Source organism: Gopherus evgoodei, chromosome 9 (genome assembly GCF_007399415.2).
Source record: "Gopherus evgoodei ecotype Sinaloan lineage chromosome 9, rGopEvg1_v1.p, whole genome shotgun sequence".
NCBI classification, from domain to species: domain Eukaryota; kingdom Metazoa; phylum Chordata; order Testudines; family Testudinidae; genus Gopherus; species Gopherus evgoodei.
The window spans coordinates 51,868,101-51,890,239 of NC_044330.1; the positions used below are offsets into that span (position 1 = coordinate 51,868,101).

A 22,139-nucleotide genomic window follows, 5' to 3' on the forward strand; every position below is an offset into this window, starting at 1 on the left:
TTCAGGAATGTGCATGGTTCCATCCATTTGAGATGGAGATATGGATGCTGCAGTAGCTGCCAGGTCACCTGCACTCTGACTAACTGGAAGATCAGGCATCTCCTCACCACTCACATCCTCACTGGGCCCGGAAGACTCACCGTGAACATTTGTGCTATATATCTCAGGAGAGCTCCTTCCTGCTTAGATAGAAAAGCTTCCTTTGCTTTCTTTCTTTTTCTGAATGCTGCCCAACGGGGCGTTTTCTTCTTTCACTCATGACAGCTGTTCTATGCCAGCTATAGTGGCTCTCAACACTCAATTGAAGGGGACAAATAAGCAGGCAGGTAGCAGGGCCTGAGTGAGGGAAGATATCAGCATCTTAAGGGCCTAACTGGCTCTTGCTACTTCAGTTGACTGCCTGTTCTCCTCAAGCAGGTTCAGGGAAGCAGCAGGAAACAGGAAGCGCCCTGAGAAGCTGGTGTTAATCAGTCCAGACTCCTGGGGGTGCTAGAGAGGTTCCTCCCCCTCTCTCTCTCCCAGCAGCTCCTGCTGCTTTCTATTGTTCCCTCTCACCTTTTCTCCTGTCTGTCAGTTATGTCTCTTGTGCCCTCCTTCCTCCAGCGCAGCACTCCATTATCTCTGTGCATCTAGAGCAGAGAGAATCAGGTGTGAAAGTAACTTACAGGACTTACTAGAACTGCTGGAGTCCTGAGGGGGGCATGGCCTCATCCGGAAGAGGCATGGCCTCTCAAGATTTAAAGTCCCTGGGGAACCAGCTGTGGCTGGGAGACTCAGAGCCTTTAAATCAACCAGGGGCTCCCAGCTGCAGAGGTGGCTGGGAACCCCCTGGGGCTCTGGCCTCCCAGGGGAACCCCGAGCTTTGCAGAGCTGGGGCAGGGATTTAAAGGGCCCAGAGCTCCTGCTGCTAAGGGAAGCCCAGAGCCCTTTAAATCCTGGCCCCATCCTGGCCGCCAGAGCCGTGGCCGGGATTCAAAGAGCTCTGGGCTGCCCGCAGCCGCAGGGAGCTTTGAGCTCTTTAAATCCCCAGCCCAGCTGCCGGAGCCACGGCTGGGATTTAAAGGGCTCTGGGCTGCCCGCAGCGGTGGGGAGCTCTGAGCCCTTTAAATCCCAGCTGTAGCAGGGATTCAAAGGGCTCTGGGCTGCCCGAAGCCGCAGGGAGCTTAAAGCCATTTAAATACCCAGCCCAGCCGCCGGAGCCGTGGCTGGGATTTAAAGGGCTCTGGGCTGCCCACAGCCGCAGGGAGCTCTGAGCCTTTAAATCCTGGCCCTAACCCTGCTGCCGGAGCCACGGCCAGGATTTAAAGGGCTCAGGGCTGCCCACAGCGGCGGGGCGCTCTGAGCCCTTTAAATCTCAGTCATGGGCAGCCCCGAGCCCTTTCAATCCCCGCCATGAAAGTCGATGCAGTCCAGCATGGTGTACTGGCTCTTGCTGGTACACCGGACCAGACCAGACCGGCTTACTTTCACCTCTGGAGAGAATACATACGCGCCAGCAGCAGACACAATTTTCTACTCTTGGAGTCCTAACGGCACTTCCCCCCCCCCCGCCCCCCCGCCCAGTCTGGCACCTGAGGTGGCTGCCTCAGTTCGCCTCATGGTATGGTCAGCCCTGCAAATCACTGGAGCAGAATGGGATGTTATAGTTCAGCTTGATTTTGTCTCAGTACTATGGCAATTAACAAACAGCATAAACAGTGGGCATGGCTGAACCTCCAAACTCTGCATGCATGCGTGTGAGATTTAGTGACAGCTCCATCCCTTAGACCAGGACTCATGCAGCGGGATGCTTGACTTCTCTTTGAACACAGGATGGGTCAGAGCCATGCCTCTCCCTGAGTCACACGGACTCTTTCTCTGCAATGGTGCAGAACTCTGGCTCTGTGTGTCACAAGGAACAGCCAACCCAGACAGTGATTTCTAATTCATGGACTTTTCTTGGCAAGGGAAATTGGATGGTTCTTTGACTTAGAACTGCGTGAACACAGGGAGCCTTTCAATGTACATATCTCTAGGGAATGTAACCATTACACGTGAACACCAGGGAGCACCATCTACCCTCACATGTGCCTCTCCAGCAAGAGAGCCCTACCCTCTGTTCTTTCCCCTCCGGCCTCGAGAGCAGCATGCTTGCCCAGGTGTGCAGGGAGACTGCAGCCAGTGAGCTAGCACCTGTTTTTGCTCTGAGATGCCCTGAGCTTTTCTGTGATCAGAACAAGTTAGGCCTAAATTCAAGGATAAGTCTCTGATTTGAGATCACTGGAATTTATCATGTGCTGACAGATGGTTACTTGGGCTGTCATGTACAAATCTCAGTGTCCGAGCACTTGGAACATGTGCCCCATCCAGAATAATTATGACTTGTGAAGCCTAATGCGACATTGCCAACTCTCCCAATTTCACTGTGAGCCTTGCAATATTTGGTGTTTTCCTAAAAGCCCAAGTCTTGTAACTTCACGAGAATTTCAGCTTTCATTTACAAGGAAAGTTAGCTTTCCAACCTTCCTGGTTGTGGAGAAAAGCCTGAGAACAGGACCTGAATGCAACATAGAGGCTCAGAAACCAGAGGGCCCAGCTTTTAGTACAATTATGATGATTTAATCTCAGCATATCTGAGATTCTGTCATGATCCTTGGCTGCAGGAGGCTGTCGATACTTCTAACAATCTCCTTTACCTCTTGCCCTGAAACTGACCTGCTCTGGGTGTCTCCGGCTGGGCGGTAAGGCATCTGGGCTTGGGCGAGATATCTCCGGAGTTAAAAAGGCTCTGTCTTCTGGAAAGAGCAGGGCAGTCATTTTCACCTAGAAGATGCCAGGAGACAGGGGCTGGCTGCACAATCCAGCCTGGTCTCCCCATCCCCAAAGTCCCCAGTAGCACCAAGCCTTACAATTAGCCCATAACAGCATGTGTGAGAGGGACCAGGTGTGCCTGTGTAACACTAGGTGCATGTGGATGCTCTGTGTCCCCCTGTGCTCTGTGTGCACCTCCCCCACTCGAGCAAATGGGTCAACCCCCATGTGGGCTGCTTTCCGGAGCTGTGGAGGACTGGGATAGGACAAGGGATTGCACTTTGCAATAGGGGGAAGTGGACTAGTATCCTGGCCTAGTCTGCTCTGGCCTTTTCTTGTGCTGGGTGCTCCCTGGTGGTATGTGCGTCTGCCCCAGTGGGGAAGTGGCTGCCTAGACACTGTGGAGGTCACTCACGTGTCCAGAGTGTTTGTTACACATTGAATGACTCTGCTGGGCTCTCCTTGACCTCATTGCAGGGAAAGGAGGCTGCAGTCATTCACCTGCTGTGCCAACGTATGGCACGGGGCAGCTGGAGACACGCTGCACGCTGGAAGCACAGGCAACTGTTCCTGGTGTGCAGTAGCACAGCCCTGTGCACAGCAGGAGTGTCATAAACAGATAGCTAAGGGTTAATGTTCTTTTACCTGTAAAGGGTTAACACAGGGAACCAAACACCTGACCAGAGGACCAATCAGGAAACAAGACTTTTTCAAATCTGGGTGGAGGGAAGTTTTGGGTGTGAGTTCTTTGTCTTGTGTCTGTGCCTCTCGGCTCTGAGAGTGATTTTTCTATCTCCTGGCTTTCTAATCTTCTGTTTCCAAGTTGTAAGTACAAGGATAGTAAGACAATAGGTTTATATTGTTTTCTTTTGTATTTACATGTGTGTAGTTGCTGGAATGTTTTAAATTGTATTCTTTTTGGATAAGGCTGTTTATTCATTTTTCTTTTAAGCAATTGACCCTGTATATTGTCAACTTGATACAGAGCCTATTTTTAATGTCCTTTTTCTTTCTTTTTATTTAAAGCTTTCTTTTTAAGACCTGTTGGAGTTTTTCTTTAGTGGGGACTCCAGGGAATTGAGTCTGCAGCTCACCAGGGAATTGGTGGGAGGAAGAAGGCAAGGGGAAAATCTCTTTGTGTTAGATTTACTAAGCCTGACTTTGCATACCCTCTGGGTGAGGGGGAGAGATTAGATCTCTTGGTACTTGTGTTTCCAGGACTGGAAGCAGGGAATCTCCTAGGGTCGTCCAGGGAGGGGAGCCTGGGAGGAAGTAACAAGGAAACAAGGGGAGGGGGTTATTTCCCTTTGTTGTAAGACTCAAGGCATCTGAGTCTGGGGGTCCCCCAGGGAAGGTTTTGGGGAGACCACAGTGAGCTAGGCACTGTATAATTCTTAGCTGGTGGCAGCGATACCAGGTCCACGCTGGTAACTAAGCTTGGAGGTTTTCATGCTAACACCCATATTTTGGGCGCTAAGGTCCAGATCTGGGAAAAAATGTTATGACAAGGAGACCTGGGGCATGGGCCCTGCTCACTAATAAAACCACACTTCACCTGGCACAAGATCCCTTCCTTAGGCAGGGAGCCTGATCCTTGCGCCTGTTAGATGTGGGGAAAGGTCCAAGGGCCACCTGCTAGTCTCACTGGACACTGGCTCTGGATTCAAGATGCCCAGATGCCCAAGATGCTGCATCTCCACTAGGAGGTTGTGCTGGTGTAGCTAACCCAGCAAACCTTTCTAGCATAGGCCTCACCTTGGTCTTAACACAGGATCCTCCTGCTAGGGCAGCACCTTTGCTATGACACTGACCCTAGTAATAGAGAATGAGGGAATTGCACGGTTGAACCCACTGAGACAGTCATCCCACCAGGGGTTTGAAGTGATGGTAGAGAGGTATGATAGTTCAGTATTTGAACCACTCTGCTTCCCTCCCCCCGTCCCCCCAGAGCCAATGACAAGGGCTGGAGAACAGTTTACTGTGTTTCTCAGCAACTCAGCAAAGCATGTGATTGCCATGGACAGTCCCCAGAATGTTGGCTCAGAGTCAAATGTTGACTTCCATGGCAGAGTTTGTTTACTCAGGGCCTTCCTGTATCTCTCCTCCCGTGTCCTTGTGGCAAGCAAGGAAGGTAAGATGAACCTGCTTGCTCCTTTCCTTAAATAATCAGATCCCTGGGAAGAATTAAGTCTAGCAAGCTGCATTAACCCAACTTTGGATTTCTACAAAAGCTAACAAACTCCTCTCTGGGAATAGGGGCAGTGACCAGGAACCAGAACTGAGAGTCAGGTGGGAATGAACTGGACTGCAGAGCAGGGAAAACCCCAGCCGCATTTGCATGGTGTTTGTCCAGTAACTTGGTCCCAAGCAGGCCTTGAGCCAAAAGGCCTGTTTCTGAAGTCTTCATCCATGACTTTCCACAGCAGAACAGTGGGACTAGGATGATGAGATAGCAAGTGTGAAAAATCGGGACAGGAGGTGGGGGCAATAGGGGTCTATATAAGAAAAAGCCCCCAAAATCAGGACATCTGGTCACCTTAAGTGGGATGCTTCGGGAGTCCTGCTTTGCTGCGAACACCAATGTCCTTTACCCACGTTCACGCTGAGCTCTGGAAAGAGCAAAGCCACCCTGGCTCCAGCCCAGATACCAACAGGCTCTCCAAAGCACTTCCTCTCCAATTATTCCTACTACCCAAAACTATCCCAGCACACTGGGGGGGTTCCCATGGCAATGGCTGATGTCATCTCCAGCACGTCCTGCTGCGTTAGAGTCCAGTTCTGTCACCATCTGTAGTGCAAAACTCTTGTGTCATGTCCTGAATGCTCCTGGGCTAGTCCCATGGCACTGCTGCCTGCATCTGGGGGATCGGCAGCTAGGAAGAGAGGGGGCTTGCATGGGGGGGGCGTGGGGGAGCTGACACTGGTGCTATTGCTAGTGTCAGTTTCAGTCGCCTTCCTCAGAGCAACCAAACAGCTAGCTGTCTCCAGGGGCTGATGTGAGGGTTTGGCCGTGTCAGTGAATTACAGCAATCCCGCAGTCGCAGGAAGATAACCCTGCCCTGTTCTTCCAGTTGCCTGGTCAAGGAGTGTGCCAGGGGCTGGGTCTCCACTGATTCTAGCTGTGCGTCCCCTGGCCCGCTGACACCATGTCCCAGAGCTGGTGTGTTCACAGGTCTCAGGGTTCAGTGTGAAATGCCTGCTGCAAAGGAAAGCCTTCTGCTGTGCTGGCTCTCTGAGCGCTCTGGCAGTATTTGGGGGTGGGGAATGGCCCAAACATGAGTATGGGAGAGTGGTAATGAGTGGCGTTACAACAGCACCTAAGCAGAGCAGGTGGGAAAAAATTTCCTGCAATGAAATTTGCTTGGTCAAAGCTGAGACATGTTGACTTCAGTGACCTTTTCCCCAGGAAGTAGGGTGAGCAACTCTTCTGCTCCATAGCCTGTGGGGTTAGGCACTGCCCTGGGAGAGCCAGGATCTAGGCCCTGTTCTGCCCAATTCAGGGCAAAGTCTTTCATCCCAGGGCACTCTCAAGCAGGCAGAGCAGGGTCCCAAACCCCATCCTGTCCCTGAATTTGTTTCAGTGCTGAACAAGAGTAAATTTCAGAGCTTGAAGCAGAATGGGCACCCTCTGGTCAGCACTGCACCCAAGCGGGCTGGCCACCAAATCCCAGGGATTTCAGTGGGGATGGGCACCTAGCTTGCTCACACACCACTAGGGCACTGTAATAGGGTGCACTCACCTCTCACGAGCATTCCCTTAGCTTAGTACTTGCAGGCCTGCACTTTCTCTGTAGCCTTCCTTGGGCTTAGGTCCTTAATTAGTCCTGTAGTCTATCAGTGGTCTTAGCCCTGGTATCGGGCCATACTCCAGGGCTCCATCTCTCCCAATGGGCCACTAAAGGGTTCAGTTCCCCTTCTGGGGTGCCTCAATGTCCAGGCCACTTCTCCACAGTGGCTAATGAGGACATGAGGGGGACCCATTCCCTCCCACTACTCCAGGTCTCAGCCTAGAGACCCTGTAGACAGTAGCCATCTGCCGTGTCCCTTTATCTAAGCTGTGCCACTGCTATAATTCCCTCATCCACTTCCCCACAGCCCCACACCATCTTCATTCTTACCTCAGGGCCTTGTCCTGATGGAGTCCCAGCAACCAGATCAGAGCTCCTTCTTGCTCCCCCTGGCTTCTGACAGCACTACCCTGTCCAAAGTCCAGCAGCTCTCTCAGCCAACCACACACCATCAAGGCTCCTTCAGCTCCAGCAAGGAACTGAACTCACTCTGGATCTGCAGCTCTTCTTATACTAGCCAGCTGAGCCCTGACTGGCGGCTCCCTGCAGCACCTTTCTGATTGTGTCCCACACAGCCAGTCACTCTATTCAGCTTGGAGGACCCTCTCCACTGTCTTTTTTCTGGGGTGGGGTGTAGCAGGACCATGAGGCCTCCAGCAGGGGCCTCAGAGGATCTGGTATACCCCATCACAGGTGCCTCCTTCTGGATGTTTTGGGGATTAGCTCCTTCCAGGTCTGATGCCCCCATTGGCCAGTCATTTGCATGCCCTGCTGCCTCTCTCTCTTTATCTCTCTCTCTCTTCCTCTGTGACTCAGGGTTCTCTCCCTTCTTGGCTTGGTTCTCCAGTCAGGTGACTGTGTGTTTTCCCCTTCCAGGGTATCACAATCCCTCCATATACACTGTCTCCAGCAGTCTTCCCATCCACTGCCTATCTGTGCTACTTCCTCAGTGGCTGATAGAGTAAAGGGCAGGCCCAGGTTCCCCTAGGTTCCAGCCCAGGGACCCTTGAATCAGCAGCCAAGGGCTGCACGGTCTTAAAACTTGCTGTCTTTTCCTATATCCTCTCCCCTTGTCTCCTTCCTTCCCTCTCTAATGTCCGGAGGGTGGCTACCAGCTACTCACTACAACCCCTTTCTGCTACCAACTGCCTGACTTTATCCTAGTCCCACATGTTCCTTCTCAGTTGGGCTCCATCATCAATCAGGGGCTACTTAGGTCACCTAATTCTCCCGCAGGAGCAGCCTATCAGACTAATTAACCCCTTCCCAGCTATCTTAATCCTTTCAGGTGAGGGGTGCAGTGAATGCCCCATCACAGGCCTGGATTCATGAAGGGACTTAGGCGTTGGGTCTCTAAGTATCATGGCACCTAGAAAAGCACAGGAACACACTGTGATTCACAAAGCCTGAGTTTGGCACTTGTCTCCCTAGGCATGCGAATTGCTCTGGGGCTGAGGCAGGAACTAGGAGTCTGGACACCCAGAGGGAGGCAGCAGAGTGCATGCCGAGGCAGAAACCTAGGCACAGGGAACTTCTGCCCTGTAAATGTAGGCGCTGGGTGAATTTATGCCCCTACAAGGTTCGACAGGAGTTTTGTGAAATGCTGTGGAGCCTAAAACTGTGATGTGGGCACCTAACACAGATATAGCCTTAATCTGGGGTGTCGGTGCCTAAATACCTTGGTGAATCCAGGCCTAGATGCCCAGCTGCATCTTTAGGCATCTAAATCCCTTTGTCTGGTCCTCAGGGTTTGGGGCGGCCTCCTTAAGGAGCACATGCTGTTACAGCCATCACCTTGGCAAGGAAGGCCTTGTTTTCTCCAGGTAGCCAGCTTACTCAGGCAAGACAGAAAGAAATGGCTGTATTTCAAAAGACATTTATGGACACGAGGGCCAAAGCTCACAGTGCTTTGTTGTTGGAAAAAGTCCCGTTTGGGGATTATGCAGCCGTAAAGCAATGCTTGGATAATGTCAGAGAGAACCTTACTACGGCCTGCTCAGAGGGATGGTGGACTTGGGTAATGATGGAATACCACAGGAAGTGCACCTTCCAAAACCCACTCATTTGCTTGCTGAATCATTATATTATGGTGTCTTAAGACTTTGTCTCCCCTGCCTATTATTTTAATTTGTAACCATTTTATATTCAAAAAGGTCCATTTCAATGTGGACAGTTCATAAGAACTATAATGAAGACCCTCATCTAATGTTCCCCAGAATTTTTCTGCTGCTTGTCCCATAAATAACTTGAGCACAGACAGAGATAGAAGCTTTTAGTTGCATTTCTATTTGGAAGAGACCTTTACTGATGGTACTATTAATCTGGGTCACAAATAAGAGACCTGAGCTTTCAAATCCATTTTTGCGCTCCTAGTTGACCGGGAATGCATTCTTTGTAAGCAGGGAAAGCCCTTCAGCTCTGTCAGGGTTCCTTTCCCACTCTGAACTTTATGGTACAAATGTGGGGACCTGAATGGACACTTTTAAGCTTAATTACTAGCTTAGATCTGGTACACTGCCACCATCCAGAAGTCAGTGTCTGGAGCACTTCCTGTCCCCCCCAAACTCTCCCCTCCCTGGGTGGCCTTGAGGGACTTCACCAATTCCCTGGTGAACACAGATCCAAACCCCTTGGATCTTAAAACAAGGAGAAATTAACCATCCCCCTCCTTTCCCCCACCAGTCCCTGGTAAGTTCAGATGCAATCCCCTTGGATCTTAAAACAAGGAAAAATCAATCAGGTTCTTAAAAAGAAAGCTTTTAATTAAAGAAGAAAGGTAAAATTCATCTCTGTAAATCAGAATGGAAAATACTTTACAGGGTAATCAAATTTGTATAGCCCAGAGGAACCCCCTCTAGCCTTAGGTTCAAAGTTACAGCAAACAGAGGTAAAATCCTCTCAGCAAAAAAGGGACATTTACAAGTTGAGAAAACAAAAATAAAGCTAATCCGCCTTGCCTGGCAGTTACTTACTATTTTGAAACATGAGAGACTGATTCAGAAAGATTTGGAGAGCCTGGACTGACGTCTGGTCCCTCTTAGTCCCAAGACCGAACAACACCCAAAACAAAGAGCACAAACAAAGACTTCCCTCCACCAAGATTTGAAAGTATCTTGTCCCTTTATTGGTCCTCTGGTCAGGTGTCAGCCAGGTTTACTGAACTTCTTAACCCTTTACAGGTAAAAGAGGCATTAACCCTTAACTATCTGTTTATGACAAGCTCCTTTCAAGTTCTGTGCAGAGGGACAAAATAAATGTTACTTGACTTTTTCAATTACTGCCACACTGATCGCTGAACCTTCAGCCTTGAAGTTCTCCCTGTGACTAGCCCTTAGCAGAGAGCATAGTACTGCTACATTTGGAAAAAGAATATCATAAAATCAGAAGGGACCTCAGGAGATCAGCTAGTCCAACCCCCTGCTCAAAGCAGGACCAATCCCCCAATAACCCCCTCAAGAATTGAACTCACAACACTGGGTTTAGCAGGCCTATGCTCAAACCACTGAGCTATCCCTTCCCCCATATAAATGCCTGAACCTGCTGTCGTCCTGGGAGCTCACCCCCAACGGAAGGTGCACGGTGCAGCTGTGTGCATCTCAGGAGTATGCATCTACTAAGGGATACTCCACCCCTTCTCCACAGCCCTGGGACTGCAGTGGAGAGATGCTAGCAGAGAATTTGCCCCAAAGTGTTTGTGCGGCACATGAGGGAACTGTAGTTGGAGGGTCATGCAGAGGATGCTGTGTAGTGCTCTGTTCTATGCAAATTCCTTGTACAACCTTGCACAGGGGAGGCCAAGGCAACGGGGGAGCAGGGCCTGCTCCAGGCTGGGTTAACCTAAGAACAGCTCTTCAGAAACAAGTTTAACCCCTTCAACATAGTGCATAGCATGCCGATCTCAGCCTCTAACTGCAGGAAAGTGCACAAAGTGACTCGTTTGAATGAGACTTAACCAGGGGTGAAAGTAATTTACAGGACTTACGAGAACTGCTGGAGTCCTGAAGGGGGCGTGGCCTCATCCAGAAGAGGCGTGGCCTCTGAAGATTTAAAAGCCCTGGGGAACCAGCTGTGGCTGGGAGACCCAGAGCCTTTAAATCAACCAGGGGCTCCCAGCTGCAGAGGTGGCTGGGAGCCCCCTGGGGCTTAGGGGCAAATTAAAGGGCCCGGGGCTCTGGCCACCAGGGGGAACCCTGAGCTCTGCGGGGCTGGGGCAGGGATTTAAAGGGCCCAGAGCTCCTGCCGCTGAGGGAAGCCCGGAGCCCTTTAAATCCTGGCCCCGGCCCAGCCGCCAGAGCCATGGCTGGGATTCAAAGAGCTCTGGGCTGCCCGTTGCCGTGGGGAGCTCTGAGCCCTTTAAATCCTGGCCCCAGCCTTGCTGCCGGAGCCGCGGCCGGGATTTAAAGGGCTCTGGGCTGCCCGCAGCGGCGGGGAGCTCTGAGCCCTTTAAATCCCAGCCGCAGCCGGGATTCAAAGTGCTCTGGGCTGCCCGCAGCCACGGGGAGCTTTGAGCCCTTTAAATCCCCACCCTAGCCCAGCCGCCAGAGCCACGGCTGGGATTCAAAGGGCTCTGGGCTGTCCACAGCGGTGGGGAGCTCTGAGCCCTTTAAATCTCAGCCGTGGCCGGGATTTAAAGGGCTCAGGGCTGTCTGCAGCCACGGGGAGCTTTGAGCCCTTTAAATCCCAGCCCCAGCCCGGCCACTGGAGCCGCGGCCAGGATTCAAAGGGCTCTGGGCTGCCCGCAGCTGCGGGGAGCTCTGAGCCCTTTAAATCCCCACCTCAGCCCAGCCGCCAGAGCCGCGGCCGGGATTCAAGGGCTCTAAACACAGAGAGTTTGCACAGGATGCATATGGTCCTGTGTCCAGCACAAAGTATAATGGGGTTTGGGTACCCAGGCTGGGACACGTTCCTCAAAGGCAGTGACAACAAACACACAGTTTCTCTGCCATCACAACCCTGGGATGAAACATCAGAAGAAATTCCCTCTGCCTGACCATCCCCAGGGCAGCAAAGAATTGTTAGCTGCTTCTGAAAGCTGTCTTTAAATGAACTCATTCCTGGGAATAAACAGCACCACAGACACTTCTGGAAGGGCCCATTTAAGCAGGTTGTTGAGAACATATTTACAAAAGTCATCATTAACAATCCTTGTTTTTCAACCAAGCCATCATGGGAGGGGGCGTCCGCACCTCTTTCTTCTCCTGGTCCCAAGAGCTTGCGAGCACAAACCTTGAGCAACACTTAAATTGCTCTCCCCTCCCTCCTGAGTGAATGGGATTCCCTCATGGTCCCTTACAGCGCTGCTACTCCAGCTTGGAGTGGGGTTCATGTGTGTCATTTAAAATAACCACACCCACCTCACTGGGGTATTTGCCCTCCTGGAAATGACCTGCTGTCCTGGCACGAGTTACTTCATCTCTCCCCTCTTTGAGATCTGACATGAGGGCCTCCTGACGTGGACTCAGATAGGAAAATTCATAGGCAATACTACTGATATCCCTGAAATGGTCAGGCAGGGATTTTCCCATCGAAAAAAATAAAAATGGTTCCTGTGTTGATTGCCCTATGGCCCCGGCCCCTCCCACTGTCATCAACACCAGTGCAAGGTGTGCTTGAGTGGAGCATGTTGGTTGGATGGCGTTTCACACCCTCTCTGCACAGGTGGGAGTGACCACACCGGGCAGGACTGTGGAGGGTGGGGCCCTTCATGCTGGTGACCTACATGTCAGAGAGCCGGTGAGAAAACATGTTCGAGGGTGGCCAGCGTTTCCAGCTGTGAAATCAGGCACTTGTAGCCATGGGAGGGAGTGTGAAAGGAAGGCTGTGCACACACTGGGCGTGGGTCTTATCAGCCAAGAGTGACGCTGGATGCGGGTAAGTTGAACAAGTGGAACTTTATTAAACCCCATGCACTGCTCTGTCCATGTGGCCGCATTGCATCCAGCCCAGCTCCCCGCACTGCCTGGCCTGCTTGTGTCCCCTCAGCAACAGTCCCTCCAGGGGGCACAGGCCCAGTTCCACTGGTCACGGTCCATCTTCCTGATTTTACAGACATTTTGATATAGCCTGACACCCAGCTCCCACCCAGGACCCTTGACCAGAGGCTGCTAGCACCAAGCCGAGCTGGGCTTGTCTTTACCCTGACTCAGCTGCTCACAGGGTCTGTGAGACACTTTGGTCTCCTCAGCAGGTGACTGCACCAGGAGTGATCTTGCTCTGTATCTGTCACCTGTGTCTGAGGCCAGCAACTTGTCTCTGGAGTCTCCTCCATTCCTGAGGGGTCGGCCTCTGCGTAGTTCTGTTCCTCTCTTTGGGGGCGATCTCTGTATCACGGTGGGCTCTCTCTAGGTGCTGTGTCTGCCGGCTCCCAAGTGTCTCCTCTTACTTCGGGTCACTTGTCCCTCCTGCGCAGTCACCTTATGTGATCTGCACCCCTCGTGACTCCTTTAGTGGCCTCCTCTGCTGTGTCTCGAATGGCTCGACTCTCACCAGATTGCTTGTCTCTACAGCTGGCAGGTCTGTGGCTGATCTGCTGTACTCTAGTGTCTGCTTTCTCTGATTGTTGGCCATCTCTCAGTGGTTTCTCCATCTTTCTGGCTGCAACAATTCTTCCCTGCACTGGATTGTTTTGGCACCCCTAGGATGGGTATTCCTGTGTGCCAGAAATGCTAACAATGGGATTGAACCAGAAGAAACAGCCTTGAGTAACAGCTGATTCCATCTTCCCATTACTCTGTGGGTGTGTTGGGGAGGAGGGGTGGTGGTCAAACTCCCTGTAGCGTGCAAACACCTGGAATTCTTCCAAGACAAACAGAGGTTTGTTGTCAGTGAACACAGTGTCCAGTGTGACGGGTTAGGTCACAGAGACCCCCTTGGGACTGCCACGTGACATGCTGGAACTACCTCTGAGCCTGTTTTCCCTGCCAGCTTGGGACTTCAGTACTCTGCCTTGTTGAGCTAGACGCGCTAGCCAGACACTGCAACACAGACCCAGGTCTGAACCACGTTCCCCAAAAGCTGCAGGCTTAACTGAAAACAGCTTAAGCAGTGCCCCTATCTCCAACACCCAGACATCTAGCTCCCAATGGGGTCCATACCCCAAATAAATCCATTTTACTTTGTATAAAGTTTATACAGGGTAAACATAAAATTGTTCGCCCTCTATAACACTGATAGAGAGATATGCACAGCTGTTTGCTCTCCCAGGTATTAATTACATACTCTGCATCACTTAATAAGTAAAAAGTGATTTTATTAAATATAAAAAGTAGGATTTATGTGGTTCCAAGACAGAACAAAGTGAATTACCAAGCAAAATAAAACAAAAAACACAAGTCTAAGCCTAATACAGTAGGAAACTAAATGCAGGTAAATCTCATCCTCAGAGATATTCCAATAAACTTGTTTCACAGACTAGAGTCCTTCCTAGTCTGGGTCCAACAATCACTCACACCCCCGTAATTACTGTCCTTTGTTCCAGTTGCTTTCAGGCATCTCTTTGGGGTGGAGCCAGCTTCTGAGCCAGCTGAAGACAAAATGGAGGGATTTCTATAGCCTCTTATATTCTCTCTCTTGTGCCACATCACAGCCACAAGATGGGGTCTCTAGCCACCTGGGCAAGTCACGTGTCTATGAATTATTCAGCTTTTTGCAGGCCGACACCATTGTTTATATGTTAGTTTGAACAGTCCCAGGAAAGCTCAGATGTGGATTGGATTTTAATTACAAGCATAGAGCCAATGCTCATAACTTCAGATATAAAGATGATACATGCATACAAATAGAATGAATATATTCAGTAGATCATAAGCTTTGAAAAGATATGTTACATGGCATAAAACATACTCCAGTTATGTCATATTTACACTCATAAACATATTCCTATAAAGCATTATGGGGTGCAACATCACATCCGGAATGCCACATCTCGCAAACAGGCGTTCAGTTCGCCAATGACTGATGTGTTTCTGATATCAGGCAAGGCATTGAGTGGTGAATAGTAGTCCACTGTCCTGCTTTTCCTTGAAGGTAAATACACCTGCTCCAACCTTTTCCCATGGTTGGGTGGGCAGCTCACCTGGTAACAGTCTCTTTCTGCCGGTGGTTATCAACTTGCCACGTTCCTTGCAATGCTGTCCAGTGCAGGGCCCATCTCTTCTACCTGCTCATGCCATCTCCCTCAGTAAATGCATCTCATGATGGGTATGAAGCCCTGGCCACCTGCTCGCCTTTGCTGTTGTCTCACTGTACATATTTCTGGGGCTGTTGTGCCTCCTAGGCTATCATCCTTTCTCTTGCAGCTTCCACTGCATGTCCCATGTGTAAGCATCTGTCTAGCCTGAGATTGCCTTCCTGGAGCAGCCGCTTCCACAGGCGGGATATCCCAAATGCTGCCAATCTGTCCTGTTCTGAATCAGGGAGTCTGACAAGTCCCCAGAATTCCATGTGGCAGTCAGTGTGCGTAAGGGAGTAGCATAGGGGGCCATCTCCTTCCCTTAGGATGGGTCTCTAGTGACAAACCAGTCCTCCCTCATTCAGTTTTGAGGAGCAATAGGTCCCCAGGGCTCCTAGGACTCCTGTGAAGCCATGGTGAGTTTCAGAGTGAGTGCAGGATCCATCGCTGGGCTAGGTTTGTATCTGCAAAATCCAGGGCTTCAGGGTCATCATACCAAGTGCCACGGCTCACGCCGCCAGCTATTGCACTGCCGAGAACTCACTGCTCCGGTGCTGCCACCATGTTTCATTTGCAAAGAGTGAGGCTGGAGGCGGGTAAGCTGAACAAGTGGAACGTTATTAAACCCTGTGCACTGCTCTGTCGTGACCTCGTTGCTTCCAGTCCGGCTCCCTGCACTGCCTGTTCTCCTGGTGTCCCGTCGATAACAGTCCCTCCAGGGAACATGGGCGTTCTGACTCCAGTTCCACTGATCATGATATGGGCATGGATCCAGGGATCTGCCTTCCCCTTTGTCTATCACCATTGACAACTTCACTATCATCCCTGGCTCTCAAATGAATAATCCTGGCAAAACCCATCCCAAGGAGAAAGGATGGGCCAGACTGGGTCCTCTGAAGTGTCCCTAGCCTCTGTTTGCCAGAAGCCGGGAATGGGTGACAGGGGATGGATTATTTGATAATTGTCCTGTTCTGTTCATTCCCTCTGAAATGCCTAGCATTGACCACTGTTGGAAGACAGGATGCTGGACTAGATGGAACATTGGTCTGATCCAGTCCGGCCATTCTTATGTTCTTTTTAACACAGGGCAGGTGGGGAGGATGTGGCGTCTGTGCACTGTCTCTTTAAATTTGAAGCCGGAACCCAGGCAAGATCTCTGCAGTGAAGAAGAGAAAGAGAGGGAGCAGCATTAGGGATGATGCTGGTTTTTTTATTCCAATAAAGTCCCTTGTTCCGTGTTAGAGGAAAGCAGCTGCTTCTGTCATTCGTTTCCACTGTCACTTTGCTTTTTACTGCTAGTGCCCTGATGGCCTCATGCTCCAGCCAGCAGATTCTTCTCTGAGCGGTTGAGGTGGACTAGCTGGTGGGAGCCTTTTAGCTCATGGCTAATACTACATTAGTCAGGTGCTGCTTTCCCACCTAATCTGCTTACCACATTAAAATGCTTATTACTTAACAAAAGAAGTCCGCCCAGGAGGGCTTAGTGCTAAAGATGTTTGGAAGCTTATCTTTAGCAAGAGCTTAGAACGTAGATGTACGCAAGCAAGAAATCACGTGTGTCACCCTCATCTACCTTTGCCCACCCCTGGGAGACAAGCTGGACATAGAGAGTTGAGGTGAAGAAAGGAAAAGTGCATTAGTCTTCGAATAACCCACTCAGGCTGCAAAGTTAGGGCTTTCATGCCATTGGAGGGCAGAGAGGATTCATGCCAAGGAAGGGAATCCCAGAACAGAAGGCCCCTCACAAACTTCTGTTCAGCTTGGTGTTTTTTTCCTGCAGATTCTGGAGTCAGGGGCCTGTCTCTTATTCCCTTTGCAGCATGCCCCAGGGGGTCCATTTTGACAATAACCAAATAATTTCCCCTTTTGTCTGAGGGTCTGAAATCACTTTGCAAACATGAATGACGCTTCATAACAACCCTCTGAGGTCCATCTTACTAGGCCCACCTTATGGCTGAATAAACTGAGCAGGAAGGTGAAGTAGTGTCACGTCACATAGTGAGTCATTTGTAGGGTCACGAATAAATCGCTAGACATCACATTGCCCCAGGATTGTATGTGATTTCACTTTCCATGTTTTGAGCCTCGGGTTAGAGCTGTGTAGGAACCCCAGTTTGTTATGTGGGACATTCCACCATTTCAAAAGTTGTTTTCATTGCCAACAGAATTTTTGAAAATTTTTGTTTCAGGTCAATCAAAACAGTTGTTTTCAATCAAATCAATCATTTTGTTCTGATTTCAACCATTTAAAAGCTTTATTTCACATTCTGATTTATAAGAATATAAAAGTAATATACATTTTGCAATGAAAGGTCATTTTGAAATGAAGAATCAAAATGTTCCACTCTGTTCTAAGGTCAAAAAGGAAAGTTTCAACCTTACGGAAATGCTTCGTTCCAGTGTTTTGGTTTTGGTTTGTTTGTTGAAATCAGCACGTTGGATTTCAGAGATCAGAAAGTTTTGATTTGGATGAGATGGTTTTTTCCACCATGAAAACATTCTGGCCAATAACTGTTGATCTCTCTCCGATGCTGTCTGGAAGCATTTACAGAAAGTATAAAAACACTTAGCAAAAAATAACCCAGCAAACAAAAAAGTCAAGGACTCTCCATACCCCTAAAGAGAAAAACAACCCCTTCTCCTCCCCCATCAGCCCCATGAAGAGCTATGTTAGTAAATAGACGATGGGCTTTGCACAGTGACCTGAAGGTCAGCAAACTCTGGCTCTGTCTGACCAAACACTGGTTGCTTGCTAAGCCAGGTGCAATCCCAAACTGAGCAGAACCAGCTGCTGTCTTTGCTCTGTCCTAGACTCAGTGCTGTGCTCCTGACCAATGGAAACACTGGGAATAAAGTCAATGGCTGGCAGCATTCCCTTCCTTACTATTTCTGTCCCTGTGTCTGCTCCCATGGCCCTCAGTGTGGGCTGGGGCTCATCCTCTGCTTTCTGTTTCTCAGTCCTTGATTATCTCTGCCCTTACTTGTCTCCTCCTGTCCTAGTCTCTGTCCTTTCCCTGGGCATCTATAGTAGCAAGGGTCTCCTCCTCAGCTCCTGAAATCAGTAGCAGCCTTACACTTGCCTTGAATGGGGTTTGGCTCAGGTCCCAGGAGAAGATGGCTGTCTGAGAGGTGTAGCGCTATGCTTGGACCCAGCAGCACTTTCCCATGGGGGAGTGCAGGGGTGCTGAGTTCGGCAGGCTCCTTCCATGTTGGTGCAGAACAAAATGCAGGAGGTGGTGAGCCAGTGTCAATTTGCCTCCGGCCTTGTGTGTTACTAGAGCCTGTTAATAACAGTCTTTCTCTGCCACTCCCCATCTGGAAAGGAAAGGATCCTTTGTGGGAAAGCTGCTTCCAGCATCCATCCTCCACATGCTGTTGTCATGGAGCAAGACATGAACTTGCTGCTCCTGAAACCAGCCTGAGATGCCCCAGAGGGATTAATTCAGGGTCTCTCAAATGGCTGTACAGGGCGGACCCCAGGGTAACCGAGAGGAGATGGCCTTCCCACCGGCCTTCCCACAGGCCAGCTTCCCACATTCCTGAGACAACTGCAGCCATGGAGAAGTAGCACTAGGGAAGTATCAAATATATCCTTAACTGTGGGAGCCAGCAGCATGCAACCACCAGTTCCCCATAAGCCCAGGGACCCGTGCTCCATGAAGCAGTGCTTGCCCAGCCCTGAGAACATGGGAAATGCTACAGAAGGGCTCTGTGCTAGTAGCAGTAGGTGGGAATACCAATACTTTGAATGACTCCCCAGCCCGTGAATGACAGGTGTGGGGGTGCACTTGTCAGCCCCTCAGAAGACAGCTAATGTGGGGGCAGGGGAGAGCATGGCAGCAGGGCACCCCCAGAAGCTTCTGGGTAGTGTGAGCTTGCCAGCTGGGACTCCACTGCAAACACTGGGAGAGTAGGCAGAGCCCCCTCACCCAGCCGCAAACCCAAGTGGTGCTATCATCCTGTGTACAGGTCAGAATGCCCGGAGCAGGAGTTGTGCTGTTGCAGGGTATGGGGTGGGCTTGCTCTCCAACCTCTCTCCCAGGTCTCTCCCCCACCCAGGCCAAAGGAAGTGTATGTTTGCCTAGACCAAGGCCCTGTGCTAGGTTAATCTGGCCCTAGACATGGCGACCCATCTAGAACCTTCCGCAGCCCACTGGTGGGTCAGGAGCTGTTGTTTGGGAAATGCTGCCCTGCACGTTGTTTTGCTTCATGTCAGAACAGGGTTCTTCCTTTGAAGAGGTGTTGCGCCGTTGTTAGTTTTGTGCTGTGATTTATTTGGGGAGCTGTCGCAACCAGTAGGAGAGTTTGCTTGCTGCCCAGAGGCTGCTCTGAAATCTACTTAAGTCATCCATAAACAGGTTCCTCCTCCAGCCCCAGAACTCCAGCCTGGTAAGCCCTCCTGGTGCTCAGACAGCAAACAGACTCCACCAGGTACCTTCACCAGGTGTCTAGTCTTATTTCTTGTTTTGCATTCCAGGTACAACACAATGTAGCAGCAGGTCGGAGTAGCCTCCTCCCTGGCTCAACTGTTTTCTGTTGTTTGCTTTCTTTTCCAAGCTAGCCAGCTGACGAGCTAATTAGTTCATCAGACTCCCTGCAGACCCAATCAGACTAGCTAACTCCCTCCTACTCTAACTGCCTACTGCTTTGTGTGTTCTAAGTGACCAGGGTGCTGGCTATTTATGGCAGCCAGCAGCCCCCTGTCACATCATCTCATAATTAATGTAGTCAATTAGCATCTATGCTTGCTGTACAGTCGCTTCCTGGGAGCAGGGTGTTGGGGTCTGGGCTGAGATTTCAGAAAGAGGAGGTTACCTGCATGCTGTTTGTGATCACCTCTGTTCAAGGATTGGTGTGTATAGAGTAATGTAAACAGGTTATATTAAGAAAATGCCTAGACTCTACAGCACTGATTTCTCCTTCAATAAGAAACAGGTGTGCAAAGCCCCAAGAGCTGCACTCACTCGGTAGAGGGGTGACCCAAGGAATAGTCTCCCATATTCATTTTAAAAATTACCATTTCAAGGAATATTCCCGCCAGTAAGTATGTTTCATGGAAAACTAACACAAAAGTGGTGTGAACAGCATGCAAGTGAATTTGCTTAGAAGTTTGACTATTTGTGGACTATTTTTTGCATCACTAGCTCAGTTCTAGTCAGAGCTGATACCAAGGCCTGCAATGGGTTGGACACATCAAAGATGGGAAGCTTAGTTACTGTTACTAGAGATCTGAACATTTTCTGGGTCTCCCTGTTCAGCTCCAAATATCAGCAAAGAGGAGGGAACTCGTGATGCATCTGCTCCCAACTGGCTCTTTATTCCTTATAAATAAGATCAGTTCTGAGGATCTGTTTCAGAACCTTCAATCCACTCAGGAGGCAAACCTTTAACCCACTGGTGTTTGGGTTGTTCTTTATGGAGAAGTCAGTGTTTATTTTAGCACAGCTTGGTGTTGTTTGACAGGCAAGAGGCCTGCTTTGTAAATACTGGAGAAAGGCCAGACTTGTGCAACAATTCACTCATGGCATTTAGTGGGGAGCTGTGCAACCAAACAGCATAATATTGGTGCTGTCCTGCGGTTAGAATCCAACTGTAATTCTAGCTCACTACTAAAGTCTGAATATTCTAACAGGGTAGCAGGGCCCCCCTGTTCCCTCTCCAGATCTCATTGGCCTGCCGTAAGGCTCTTGCATTTGAACTATCCATCACTACTACATCAGTATTCTGTTTATTTCCACCTTAGTGCGTTTCAGTTTCTGGGACATGTGACTTTTCCAACTGCTGTTCCCTGCATTGTCATTTTTGTTCTGCTCTCCCTCCTTAGGCGTGAGATCCACCATCAGATTTTGGCACCTACTTGCCACTTTAGGTGCCTAAGTCCAAAATTTAGATCCTAAAAATTCCCACTCAGCTGCCATCTAACCTTGTAGGTGCCTAGGTTTCTACCTTTGAAGTCCCCTACATGTCTGCCTGGGGGTGTGCACACAGCCACCTGGCTCATGCCTACGTTCAGTGTGATCCTCGAGCTGGCATTGTCACTGATCAGAATATGCCTCACAATGAATAGCTGCAGGAGGTGCCACCTTGTAACCCTTAAGCAGGGCCTGGAGCACCCACGATGTGGGAGACCCAGGTGGACATCTCTCTGCCTGAGAGGTGCAGGGAGTGGAACCCAGGTCTCCCACCTTGCACGTGACCCCCTGGACTGTGTGGACAAGACAGTGTGAGTGAACGACTCAGTAGCCCAGTGGTTAGGGACCTTCCCCGGGAGATGGTAGTCTGAAGTTTAAGTTCCTGCTCGAATGAGCTAGCACCTAGCTCCCTTTGAAGGGTGAGGCTTAGCCCACACCCCTCTCCTGTCTGCAGTTTGATGGTGTTTGTGGATCCTTTCTGAGGTGCCCAACTGTCACCATACATTGTCCAGGGAGCCTGGATGCCTGACTTGGGGCTGCAGCTTGCACTGGGCAGGTGAGCACCTAAATGTTGCAATGCTGAGTCTACATCCCCTTTGTGGATCCAGCCCTAGGTGTCAAACATTTTGAGTGAACGTATATGCTATTGTAAGACAGTGTGTCCTAAAATGTGGGGCAAACACATTGTATTTATGGGGGTGCAGGAAGGGCTAGCTCAGGGGGTGTGGACAGACATCTCAATTGTTGTCCACAGTCAGAAATTTCCAGTCCTTTCCTTTTTTTCAAGTAAGTCTCCAGCTGCTGTGGTTGCATAAAAAACAAAACAACCCCTCCTTCAAAACATGAAGCTATTGTAACCAATGCAGAGCTGCCTGGCTGAGTTTGCAGAGAGCCTGAAGCAATAGCTGTGAGAAGTTGCACTGTCCTGTGCATCTCGACAGGTGCTAACTCAGAGGCCAATGATAACACTTAAAAGATCAATATTGTTAATCATCTCACTGCTGAATCAAATGTACAAGAGGCGAGAAGTGTCATATTATGAAGATCTGCCCCTGTGTTTCCAATAGGGTGTCTCTGTGTGTCGGCATAACAGACTCGCTGTGGAAGAGAGGGCATGCAGACCCTGTATAATTTAGGATGAGTGACTTTTAGTAGCACATGTGAGGATTACTGTTGATTTCATTTTCCTGAAGCAGGGCTCAGCTTTCGAAAATTTGGGAAATTGTCTTAAGAGAAATTGGTAGGGCGCCTGACGTAGTGGTTAGTGTGTCATTCGCTCCTTGGTACAATGGCAATAATTAATAGTACCTGCATTCCAGGAGTGCTTGTGAGACTTTACTCACTGAGTGTAAAAGATTGAGACTTCTCCTTCTCAAAGCCCTCCTAGGGTTGGTGACACATTTTGTCCCTTTGAGAGCTGTACACAATGCCCTGGACTCATCCCTGCGAGATGCTCCAGCACCTTCCTCACCCCCCTGT

At 50.0% G+C, this 22,139-nt stretch overlaps 1 long non-coding RNA gene across 1 annotated transcript; it reads left to right on the top strand.

Annotated features, from left to right (window-relative positions):
* Nucleotides 1-4,850: 4,850 nt before the first annotated feature.
* LOC115657976 lies at nt 4,851-15,920 on the top strand. Its single transcript, XR_004002102.1, has 3 exons — nt 4,851-4,921; nt 12,237-12,449; nt 15,835-15,920. It is a non-coding gene; the product is annotated as an uncharacterized LOC115657976 (long non-coding RNA).
* Nucleotides 15,921-22,139: the final 6,219 nt, after the last annotated feature.